The 13,409-nt window shown below is 44.8% G+C and overlaps 1 protein-coding gene across 1 annotated transcript in view; it reads left to right on the top strand.

Moving 5' to 3' along the window:
• The window catches only part of NRP2 (neuropilin 2), a 343,921-nt gene that overhangs the window by 277,458 nt on the left and 53,054 nt on the right, over positions 1–13,409 (top strand).

Genomic DNA, 13,409 nt, shown 5'->3' with positions numbered 1-13,409 from the left:
CTAGCCTAGATTTGAAGATGGCCAGAGATGGAGCTTGACATACTGATTCAGGAAGTCTATTCCAGGCATATGGTGCAGCAAGATAAAAGGAACGGCGTCTGTAGTTAGCAATGGAGGAGAAGGGTACAGATAAGAGAGATTTACCCAATGAACGGAGTTCCCATAGAGGTGTGTAGGGAGAGATAAGAGTGGAGAGGTACTGAAGAGCTACAGAGTGAATGCGCTTGTAAGTCAAAAAGAGGAATTTGGATTGTATGAGGAAATGGATAGGGAGCCAATGAAGTGCCTTGAGGAGAGGGCTAATATGAGCATAGTGACACTGGTGGAATATAAGTCGTTCCACAGAATTTTGAACAGATTGAAGGGGAGAGAGATGCTTAGTGGAAGACCTGTGAGAAGTAAGTTGCAGTAGTAGTCTAAGCAAAAGGTGATACGAGTGTGGATAAGAGTTTTGGTAGTGTGCTTAGAAAGGAAGGGATGAATTTTGGTGATGTTATAGAGAAAGAAATGACAGGTTAAATGTGGAGAGTAATTCTTAACAGCACGCTGAGGATAAGAGGGTAAGCAGGTGCCTATTTCAAACCTATTCTATAAAGGAAAGTAGGTACATACTTCTTTTTGTGGAATACTAAGGCAAGTGGCAGACAAGGTGCTTGAATTTATGGTGCTATCACTTAAACCTGCCCTATATCTGGTGTGAATGCCCTCCCCTAGATGTTAGCTAGAATGTGTGTAAATTATATTATACTATAATTTGCATGCTGCACCCATACTCCAAGGAGGGTGGAAATGACCAATGTGATGATACAAGGTAAAAAAAACAAGTCCTTTATTTGTATTAACACCAGCGTTTTCTTGATAGCAGCACATCAAAAGAAAGCCGTGTTTCAGCCTATGCCTTCATCAGGAGTCCAGAGCTTAGGTCAACATAAAAATTGTGCTAAGAAGAAGACAAGCTATGCTAGAGACTAGGCACAAAATTCTCAGCTTGAACGTGAATTGATCATTGCGGATACACTGGAACCTAAGCTCTGGACTCCTGATGAAGGCACAGGCCAAAACATGGAAAGCCTGTTTCTTTCTTTGATGTTCTGCTTTCAAGCAAACGCTAGAGTTAATACAAATAAAGGACTTGTGTTTTTACCGTGACTCATCGCATTAGTCATTCCCACCCTCCTTTTTGTTTGTTTTGACTTTTGTGGGATTGTTTAGTTTTCTGGTTTTTGTTGGTCACCCATACTCCATCCAGACTCCATCCATGCCATCAAAATATGGTGCATACTTTTTTGCTAGGTGGTATGCTATAAGAGATCATTTACATGCAGAAGTGGCAGAAATGACTAGAATACTGCCACCTAAAATTAGAAATACCCTTTAAGTGCACTTTGTTATCTGCCATGTTAACAGTTATGGGGGAATTCTATATATGGTGCCAAACATTAGGCGCTACTTCTGCGCTGAATTTTCTAATGCACTCAGGGCGCCAAAACAGGGCAGAAATGATAGATCCATGTGAAAACACACATGCCCATTTATAAAACACACCTAAGTATTTCCATGTGTATCTGTGAAGGGGTGTGGCCATGGGGAGGGGCATGGGGGGTCAGAGGCATTCCCTTAAAATGGGCGCAATGTTATAGATCCACACCTAACTTCCACATTGAGATTTACACCTGGCTTCAGTTGGTATCACTCCTCGTACCCAAAGTTGAATGTCCTTTTTTTTTTTTAAACCATTTTTTTTGTACCAAATTTTGAACGCCGTTTACTGAATTCAGTCCTTAACTACAGTCCCTGCCCATTCTGTATCCCCTTCTGTGTTTAACACGGTGATTACTTCACGCTAACTGGTAATACACTGAACTGCTCACATACTAAATTCCTTGCTAACAGAGCTTAGTAAATGGGGCCCTCAATGCATCAGTGCTCTGTGAGGTTAGTCAATGAAAATAAGGTCTGATAACAACTTCAGCACTGAATTAAAAACATGATAAACTTTGAATGATCTCAGTCTTGAGGGCAACTGAACTGGTCTGGCTTTTAGGAGATTTACAGTGAATATGCATGAGTTATCTATATTAATATATTGTACCAAAAGCATCCTCTATGGATTGTTAATATATATTGTGTATAATCATTGAGAGCCTCCTGTAAGCCAGACCTGTTCAGGTGGCCTCAAGGACTGGATTGGAACCATTGATCTTTTGCACACATTTGATTTCTACTGAGTTCAGATTGTTGAACATATTGTGAAAATGTAAATAGGATGGTTTATGCAGTTATGAGCAATCAGGCAAACATAATATAACTCCTTGAGGCTGCAGGGAAAGACAGGAGAATGGGAGGGGGCAGCACATCTGTGCACAGACCTAAGGAACAGCAGTGATAAAAACAGCTCTCTGAGGTCCTGAAGGAGTTGTTTCCTGAAAATGGGCAGGGTGAAAGTGTGTGCTGAAAAAATGACTGCTTCATTATGGAAATATTCAGCAACACGACTAGAGACATTTAACTGATATTTGTTTTGCAGCGGACTTAAAAACAAGGCTTCTCAGACTGACCTCTGTATTCATATTTTAATATTTGCAAAGGTCGGTTTATTCAAATCATTAGCCTACCTTCTAAATGGAAAAAGACTTATGAAATTAGTATGTTTGTGTAACTTTTGTATTTGGGGGTTCTATCAAATTTTTTTAGGACACTAAAGGGGGGGGGCATGAGGGTTTTTTTCCAAACTATTCTCGTGAGTGGACCATACACATGAAAATAGTTCTGGGTGCAAATTCTTATTTTGTTTTTTTACAAGTACTATCAAAATTTGGTATCTACTTGTGTTTCCATATCGATCTCCCTTGAGTCATTTCTTCTCTGCTGATGTCACAAGGTGCTGCCAGTTTATCACAGTTAGAGGAATCTGATCGGTTAAAAATTGTTCTTTGGTGCTGATAAATTCAAGGATAAAGATCACATATCTATACACAATTTGGGCCAGATTCAAGGGTCCTTTTACCAAGCTGTGGTAAAAAGGGCCCTGCAGTAGCGGCGGGTGCCATTTTCACCACAGCAGGTAAAAATCCCCTAAAAAAGACATGGCCATGTGATAAGATTATTCTTACCGTGTGGCCATGCGGGGGGAGCACTTACCGCTACCCATTGAGGTGGCGGTAAGGGCTTCCGAAGTAACCTGGCAGTATCCGGGCCGGGATAGCACCATGCTAGAAATTATGGAATTATTTTCTGTAGCACCAGAAATGGCGCGTGCTTGAGGCGGAACTACTGCCAGTGGCCACATTGGGCCACTGGTAGTTCCTTGTTGCAATTGGTAAAAGTTGAAAGCGCAAAACCCCTCTGCGAAAAGCTACACTGGCTCCCAGTGAAAGAACGCATTGCTTTCAAAATCTGCACTCTGGTTCACAAAATTATCTACGGTGAAGCCCGGGGATACATGACAGATTTAATCGACCTACCAACTAGAAACACATCCGAATCAACATGAACATACCTAAATCTGCACTACCCAAGCTGCAAAGAACTCAAATACAAATCAACTTACACATCCAGCCTCTCCTACATAAGCACACAACTTGGAACACATTACCAAAAGCCTTGAAAACTACGTACGACCACCTAAACTTCCGGAAAAAACTAACCTGTTTAAAAAGGCATACCCCATTAATCCAACATAAATGCCTGATCTCTGCAACACAACAAAACTAAAGTACGCAATGGACATAACACAACTCTTCCGTTGTACGATTCCCTAATGTGGCTGTGCCACATGAACTTTATCTTACCACAACATCACGTTGTATTTGTTTACACCGGAGTCTCCAAACGCCTCTCCGGTACTATGTAAGCCACATTGAGCCTACAAATAGGTGGGAAAATGTGGGATAAAATGTAACAAATAAATAAATAAAAAGGGCCCCTCAGTAAATGGCATCCAAAGTTAGGTGTCATTAAGATCTGTGCGAAGTGCCAATTCTATAAAGGTCACTTAGCACTAATCAACCTTTATATAATAGCGCTTAGTGTGGATTCTCACACCCAACTTTGGGCGGGAGGATTTACGCTTGCTGAAACCTGGTGTAAATGCTGGTGCACAACTAATCTGATAGCTGCATCAATATGGTTTATGGTTTACTGTATTTTATATACCACCGTTCCTTTGACAATAACAAAGTAGTTAGCAATAAAAACACCATGAACCGGAACGGAATGCCACTGTTGAAAGGAAAGAGTAGGAGAATAGGTAGATGGGGGGGGGGGTCCCTTAAAGGAGAAGATAGCATCAGTCTATGAAGACAGACGAAAGGAGGGATATTGTAGCACTAATACACCCCTACAGAGTCATCTGCAGCCAACTGCACATTTGAAAGATTTCTCAAAAAGGTATGTTTTTAAAAGGGATCTGAACCTGGAATAAGCAGATTCAAGTCTAACATTTTAGGGCAAGGAATTTCAGAGAGAAAGGGCTGCACAAAAAAAACTCTGTTTCTTGTAGAGTCATAGTGGGCTTGACGAAGTGATAGAATCTGGAGGCGCTGGTTATTCAGAGAGCCAGTGGGTAGCCAATGGTGTCGAATGAACAGCGGTGTGATTTTATCAAAGTGGTTGGCATAAGAAAGAATGTGAATAGCAGTGTTCTTAATACTCTGCAGACTTCAAAGTTGATATTGAGGAAGGCTGGAGATAGTTATTAAAATAGTCCCGTTTGGACATGAGTAGGGCGTAAAGAATAGTCTTTTGAGAGGCCTCATCTAGAAGAGAGTGGATTGCTCTGAACTGTTGCAAAGTGAAAAAGCAGGATTTTACTAAAGCAGAGATATGCTGCTCAAAAGAAAACTCGTGATCTAAGATAATTCCCAGGTACCTAAAGTGGGAAACAAGGGTGATAGGGGAATTGATTAAGGTTGAGGAGAAACTGGGTGCTGTGCTCTTTCCGGTAACCCAGAACGCCACAGATTTGATGGATTGAGTAGAAGGTGGTTCTCACAGAGCCAAGATGATATTGCCATGAGAGCGGAGGTGAAAGATAGTGGGCGGCTGGACTCATGAAGAAATAGAATATCATCAGCGTAGTAAAAAGCATGTTCACCAAGATCTTGAATTAAGATAGTAAGAGGACTTAGGGAGATATTAAAAAGAAATGGAGCAAGAACAGAGCCTCGTGGAATACCACATGTGGAAGGGAGAGTGACAGAACTGGAGTGTGCATAAACAATGCTGAAAGTACATCCACTGAGAAAGGCAGTGAACCAGGATAACACCAAATCTGAGATACCTAAATCATGGAGCCTTTGAAGTAGAATACCCTAGTTCACAAGATCGAATGTGTCTGTGAGATCCAGAGACAAACATCACAATGTTTCTCCTGTCAAGAGAGGAGTGAAGAAAGTTCAAAAGGGTGGTCAGGATTGTCTCACAGCTGTGTCCGTGACAAAAAGCCCGACTGACGCAGATGAAGGATATTCATATTCTCTACAAAGTCTAAAAGTTGTTTTAAAACAACTCGTTCTGTAATTTTGGAGATATAAGGCAAGTTGGAGATTGGACGATAGTTAGAAGGCAGATCCAGATTAATAGAAGGTTTCTTCAGGAAAGGAGAGACATGGTAGCCGTGTTAGTCCGCTTTTATAAAAGATGATAACTTTTTTATTGGACATAACTTAATACATTTTTTGATTAGCTTTCAAAGGTAGCCCTTCTTTGTCAGATCGGAAATAAGCAAATGTTGATAGATGACAGTATATATAAGTAAAACATCAATGCATTTCAGTGACAGTCTAACAGGATGAGGGTGAGTTAGGTGAGAGACAGGGAGAGCTGGGTGGATGAGAGACAGGGAAAAGATAAACCACAGCATGTTTCTAGAGTGATGGAACATGTCTAAGGATAAAGCTGTTGGAAACCAGTTGGAGAACATAAGAAAGTAGTTAATAACGGGGTTCAGAAATCCAAGAAGAGGGTATATCAAGTAAACATATTGTGGAACAAGTTTGGCACACCATTTTTGAAAAGGTAGTTAAGCTGGGTAAAGAAGGACCAGCACTTCATTAAAGTCACAGAAGGAGAGGAGGAACAGAGGAAGTAAAGGCCCTCATGATCAAAAGCAAACTCTGGCGCTAGAGGCTGTTAACGCCATACTAGCGCCAGAGTTTGCAGCCGACCCATGATCAGAGCCCTCGAGCGCCTGAAACAGCGCACTCGAGGGCTCTCAGCGCAAGTAGCATGCAGATGCATGCTAAACAGGGCTTCTAGCGCAATTAGCTTGCAAATGCATGCTAATTGGCGCTTAACGCATTCATCCCCAATGATCAGCGACCTGCGCGCCAAAGATTGGGTCGCTGGCCACAGCAAAATCAACACCAGCTCCGAGCTGGCGTTAGATTTTGCGGATCATTGAGGAGGAATGGTTAGCCCTGTCCAGCATGCAGTTGCATGCTGGCAGGCCCCCCTTCCCCCCCCAAGGCAAACGCGAATGGGGGGCTGGAGGTCCACTGGGTCTCCAGCCCCCAAAACCCCCAGAAATCATCAATCCATCAACGGGGGGTGGGGGGGGCTGGAGGTCCGGTGGGTATCCAGCATCCAGCCCCCGAAACCCCCAGAAATCGTTGCTCCATCGACGGGGGGGGGGGGGGCTGGAGGTCCGGTGGACCTCCAGCCCACCCCAAATCCACACCCCAGCGTTGTTCTTAAATTCCCTGGTGGTCCGTGGTGTCGTGACACCCCCCTGGCCCCGTCCCGGCCCCCCTACCTTGTGTTGGAGGAGGGACGCAGCCTGCCTGCCTCCCTCCTCTTCCAGTCAGTCGACGCCCAAAATGGCGGCGCCCAGCACCGCCCACTGCATCCTGGGATGCACTGGGCGGGGCTACAGACCATGTAAGGGAATCGCTCACTTACATGGTCTGTAGCCCCGCCCAGTGCATCCCAGGATGCAGTGGGCGGTGCTGGGTGCCGCCATTTTGGGCGTCGACTGACTGGAAGAGGAGGGAGGCAGGCAGGCTGCGTCCCTCCTCCAACACAAGGTAGGGGGGCCGGGATGTGGCCAGGGGGGTGTCACGACACCACGGACCACCAGGGAATCTAAGAACAACGCTGGGGGGAGGATTTGGGGTGGGCTGGAGGTCCACCGATCCTCCAGCCCCTCCCCCCCCCCCCCCCCCGTCGCTGGGTGGGAGAGTGGGAGAGGGTTTGGCCGGCGGCAGCAGCGGCCACGACGTTTTCTGGGGGTTTGGGGGGGGCCTCGTTGTTCGGGCCTCGGGGCAGGCTGTTTGACAGGTTTGGGCTTTTGACAGCCCAGACCTGTCAAACAAGTGTGGGAGGATTGTGCTGAGAGCATGCTCGGCACAATTCTCCCGCACTTTAAACATGATGATCAAAGATAATAGCGCTGCTTAGACTTGCATGCATTATCTTTGATCATCGATGCAGAAAAGCCCTGCACTGTCCCGGCGCTATTTTTAGGGCACTGTTTGGAACAGCGCAGGGCTTTTGATCATCTGGGCCTAAGTGAGTAAACAGGGGACAAGCCCACGAACGAACGAGCTGGAGACTATTGGGGAAGGGGAGGGGGGAAGCTAGTTGTGTGTGACGTTGAGATATCTTTGAACTGAAAATATTATCAAGGTTATTTGAAGAAAGAGAGCAAACCAGGGAATTAGTGTTGCCAGTAGTGGTAAGATCATGTACAATCAATAAGAGTTATTTTAGGTCTATTTGCAGCTTTTAAAATCTGAGGTGAATAAAAACCGCCCATAACAAAGTATGTTTTGATTAATTGGCTCATAATCTTTCTGTGGACCAACAGAAGGTGAGTTTTATGGCACTAACATTACCACAGCTTCAGCACATTTCTTCACAAGCCCTTTTGTCTTTTTCAAAAAATTATCTATAAATATATATGTTGCAGGAATTGAGATAGGAATTTGTGATACTTCAGGAGTCAGACAGCACACACCAGAATGAGGGAGAAATCTTCTTTATTTGCCAGCAAACAAAGCAGGACATCAGTTCTAGCTCTCTTCTCCTCTCTCTCTGCTCTCTGTGTCTTTGTCTCAGCTCTCTGTGTCTTTGTCTCAGCTCTCTGTGTCTTCTCCTTCTTCTGTCTGTTCCTTCTGTCCTTCTCTTTCTTCTGAGCTCCTTCCTTTCTTCTTTCTGACGTAAACTGCTTCTGCTCCTACTTAAATACTGTTCTATCCAGCCTAGCCTAGCCCAGCCCCCTTACTCTCCAATTGGTTAAGGAATTAGATTGGCTACCTTGCCTCAACCAATCATTACTTTTGAAATATCAGTTACATAGGTTCCAGACATCCTAAACTGACCTCTGACCTGGGGCCCCTTAAGCCAGACATTTGGTCTCCAGTCTCTTACATGTTATTATGATTGATTTCTCATATTCCTAGTACTAACTGCTAACTAAACTCTGGCATTCATTAAAGAGGTCAAAAGCCAATCTTAATTAATAGCATACATATCAGGTTATTACTTCCAAGACCATTCCTGCATTTTACCTATAATTAATCAAGGAGAAGAGAGCTGACTAGTTCTGACCTTTTTCACCTCTCAGCTCCATACACAGAACTAGCTAAGACCATAGTTAATTCAAAACACATGTTGGCCCCCCTTCACTGTAGCCCTACTCAGAACGTCAGACAGAAAGTTGAACAAACATTCCACACAGAATTATTAATTTACACAGAATACAACATATTCTAAAATAAGCATAATCAGATATATCTTATAAGATATATCTATATCTAAGCTATCTACATATTAAGCACTTCTAAATAGTATTTCAGCCTATTCTTAAACTACAATATGTCATATGTCTGGCTCGTGCCTGCTTACAAAACTATTCAGTAAGCCTAATAATTTACAGATGTGCCAGCTAGCATTGGCAATTCACAAGGGACAGAGTTTCATTTCTCACTGACCTTTCCTAACCTTAGCTCGGCCAAACTAGACTCTAATTAATTCCAGCCTGCATTCCTTCACTACTTTGCTGGCAGAGTGAAAAGAATTCAAACTTCAAGCTTTTAATATCATTTCTTATATATATATAATTATTTCTCAGAGTTAACACTTTCTTTGCCCATGGCTGCCTCATTCCCCCCTTTGAGACTAAAATCAGCTTATGCAGAAATAAGTCTCACATCTCAAACTCTGGAGATTATAGTGATCCTAACTAGGAATAGACTTGTGAATCACCATTACCCTACTTGTTAAGGTTCGACGGCATACTGCCGAAGCACATGAGGCCAAGAAACAAAACAAAAACCCTGCTAAAACTAAGACTATTAGGGAAATGAACAAGGGACGTATCCAGGAGGTCAATGACCACCACCAGGAGGTAAGATCTAATCCTCCTCGGTAATCCTCCACATTAAGGCTAGCCAACTGTAGGACTTTATCCATAGCATGCCTAACTACATGCGTCCTATTTATGACAATAGTACAGCACTCTGAAGAATTTAGCACTGTGCAGAGGCCACCCTGGGCTGCAAAGAGATAATCAAGACCCATACGGTTATACCGAGAAACTATACTTAATTCATTAATTTGATCCTGCAATGCATTGACTACTACGTTCAGCTCATGAACTAGAACATGGAGTAGAGACTGAAGTCTCCGAGTAGCCATACCTAGTTCAGTAATACCCGCTACCGGGCCCCCAATTGGAATCCAGGCCGTGGCAGAAAGGGCTACAAGTCTCTTTTTAGTCAGAGGATAAGTAGAATTAATATACTGGAGGGCTAATTCAATCGCCTCATCCTCTGTGGCAACGGAGGAAGGTAAGGACAAAGCCTCTCGCTTAGAGCGGTGCGGGGATAGCGGCTTAAGAGGAATAACTTTAGGAAAATAATTCAAGGTTACCAATACACAAAAATCATATGTGGAGGGAAGAATCATGTGGAGGACATTATCACAGAGCCAGTAATGACCAAGGAGAGGGTGAGGAAAGTTCCCAATAAATGTTGGCTCAGGCTGGACAGGGTACTTAGGGTGCCCATAATGCGAGCCCCTATCCCAGGGGGAACGAAGACGAAATGGAGACTTTGCACACCATAGGCGCCAATCCCCAATTGTGACAGGCTGCTCATTTGTTAGTAACTCTTCATACCCCGGGGACTTATGAAAGTAGAAAATAAGCTTGGACACTATAGTCTTCTCAGTGGTACGCTTAGGAGCCAGATAATCACCTGGGTCATAATCTACAGGTATGGTAGCAGGGCACATAGGAGTACCTGGAGAAACTACCCACACAGATTCTCCTTTTTCTGGGAGAACATTAGTATAGTTACAGGGAATGGGAAGAACAGTTGAGATGCTTCTTGTTAAACAAAACACTCCAGAAGCTGGATAGGGAGACGTAAAAACTGGCCTTAGAGAAGATTCAGAGGGGGAAGTAGCATTATAAAAGGACCACCAAGTATAATCCTGGCTCCAAGGACCTGAACTCGAAAAGTAGGGAGGTATAAGAGCTGGGAGTTGCACAGGAACAGGAACAGCTGGGACATCTGTAGTATAAGGAGAAAATCGGGAACACACAATACAAGGGGAAGTAATCTTTGCCTGGCTAATTAGTTCCTGGACTGAGTGTAACCAAAGGTTGGAGCGAGTTGGGATATTAGGAACAAGGAGGCAAGGAGTAGAAAACAACAAAAGCATCCAAACTACTAACATTTTCTTTCTTCCTAATCTAAAACAAATACAGCAAACTAATTAAGCAATAATATTTCAACAGTCTGTGCTAATCACAGATTACTCTCATATAATGTTCTCAGTCTTTGAGTTCTTATACCAGTTGGGATAGACCCTCAACTGACAAGGATCAAGCTTTCAAATTCCAAGAAAGCCAGAATCAGGCAAGAAAGAGTCTCAGTGTGAAGCCGAAGTTCAGCCGCTCCTGCAGTATGCAGTTGACCCTTCTTTTCAGCTAGTAGATTCTTTGGTTCGGGTCAAGCGCAACTTCAATGGCTCCGCTGGATCACTTTCTGCTCTCCACTGTCTAGGCTCCGTCTGATCCGTGCTGGGCTCAGTCTGATCAGCAGACTTAATTCGAGACCAATGGACCCATGGAGTAATCCCTGCGACCTTCACAGCTGTAGGGGTAGAAAGCAAAACAGTAAAAGGTCCTTTCCATCGGGGCCCCAAAGGCTGGAGCCTCCAGTCTTTCACCCAAACTCTATCCCCTGGCAGGAAGGAATGTACCTGAGCCTGGAAGGGGACAGGGTTTATTTCTCTCACATAAGACTGAAGCTCAGAAATTATCTTACCCAAGAGGGCTACCTGTTCCTGCACCTGGGCAGACCCTAAAATCCCTATGTCTCCCTTAATTCCCTGTAAAATGGCTGGGGGCTTCCCATACACAATTTCAAAGGGAGAGAGGGCTGTTCCTTTAGTTGGGGTACATCGGAGGCGGAAGAGGGCTAGTGGCAGTGCCTGTGGCCATTTCAGTTGGGTTTCCTGACAAATCTTTGCTAGGCTATTTTTCAAGGTTCTGTTTGCTCGCTCAACCTGCCCTGAACTCTGGGGACGATAGGCACAATGCAATTTCCAGGTAATGTGCAATGCGCGGGACAGGGCCTGAAGTGTAGCTTCAACAAAGGCGGGACCATTATCTGAACCTATGGCAAGGGGCAGTCCATACCTGGGGATGACATCCCTAAGGAGGGCTCGAGCTACCTCTGTGGCTTTCTCAGTGACTGTAGGATATGCTTCCACCCACCCAGAAAAGGTACAGACCATGACTAAGAGGTATCGGAACCTACCGCTCCTGGGCATTTCTGTGAAGTCTATAACTAGGGACTCAAAGGGTGTTAGTCCTCTAGACTGAACTCCTGGTGGAATACGGGGTCCCTGACGAGCATTATTCTGGGCACAGAGAGTACATCGGGCAGAGGCAGTGGCAACCAGACTATCCAATCCTTCCAGCACCACTACTCGACTGAGTAGACGGGCTAGTGCTGTTTTCCCTAAGTGTGATAGGTCATGAGCTTGAGACACTACAGGCCAAGCTAGGTGGCGTGGCACCAGAACTCTGGTATCAGGGAGATGTAACCAGCCATCAGGTCTCCTTACTGCACCTTCTTCTTGAGCCCATTTCTCTTCCATTTGGGTATATATAGGTGTCCATTCTTGCAGTCGGATTTGGAACAGGGGGGTCACAGTACTTGCTGGGGGTCCTCGAGCAGCTTCCTTGGCCACCCGATCAGCATGGCGATTCCCTCGGGCCACTGGAGTATCTATCCTTTGGTGTCCCCTGCAATGAATGACAGCTACCTTCTTAGGGGCCCACACAGCCTCTAGCAGCTGAAGTATTTCGGGTCCATACTTAACAGGTTGGCCTGCAGCATTTATGAGTCCCTTTTCCTTATACAAAGCTCCATGAGCATGTAGAGTTGTGAAGGCATACTTGGAATCAGTATAAATGTTAGTCACCAGTCCTGCTGCTAGCTCCAGAGCTCGTATGAGGGCCACAAGTTCTGCTTTCTGAGCTGAAGTTCCTTGGGGCAGGGCTCTTGCTTCTATCACCTTGTCCTCTGTCACCACAGCATAGCCTGCCAATCGCTTGGAGTTCTCCACATAACTGCTTCCATCTGTGAAATAAATTACATCTGGGTCCCTCCATGGAACATCTTTAAGATCTGGTCGACTGGAGTACACTTCATCCATAGTTTGGATACAGTCATGATCCGGTGGTCCCTCAGATGCTGGCAAAAGAGTAGCAGGATTGAATGTAGCCACTGTTTCCAGGTGTATCCGTGGATTCTCACACAAGCTAACTTGGTACTTAACCATACGGTTATTTGTAAACCAGTGATTGCCCTTATACTCCATGAGGGTGAGAACTGCATGGGGGACTTTAACAACCAGTTCTTGCCCCAAGGTCAACTTATCAGCTTCCTGGACCAGTAAGGCTGTTGCTGCAATGGCCCTCATACAGGCTGGCCATCCTTTAGCCACTCCATCCAGCTGTTTAGACAGGTATGCAACAGGCCTCTGCCAGGATCCCATCATCTGGGTCAGCACACCCAGAGCAACCCCCTGTCGCTCATGGACATACAGTGAGAAAGGTTTCTCCACATCAGGAAGGCCTAACGCAGGGGCTTGGAGTAGGGCTTTCTTTATGGCAATGAAGGATTGTTGAGCAGTAGGTCCCCATTCAAATGGTTCCTTTTCACCCCCCTTTGTGGCTTGGTAAAGGGGTTTCGCCATCAATGCAAAATTTGGAATCCAAATTCTGCAAAATCTGGCTGCTCCCAGAAATTCCCTAACTTCTCTTCTGGACTTGGGTTGGGGAATTGCAGCTACCGCTTGCTTCCTACTAGCATCCAGTCTCCTACTTCCCTGGGAAATACAGAAGCCCAAATACTTCACTTCTGACTGACAAAGTTGGGCCTTTGAGC

Source organism: Microcaecilia unicolor, chromosome 7, assembly GCF_901765095.1.
Source record: "Microcaecilia unicolor chromosome 7, aMicUni1.1, whole genome shotgun sequence".
Classification (NCBI taxonomy): Eukaryota; Metazoa; Chordata; class Amphibia; order Gymnophiona; family Siphonopidae; genus Microcaecilia; species Microcaecilia unicolor.
Note: the sequence above shows the minus strand (reverse complement) of the source record. Positions and strands in the feature narration are given on the sequence as shown.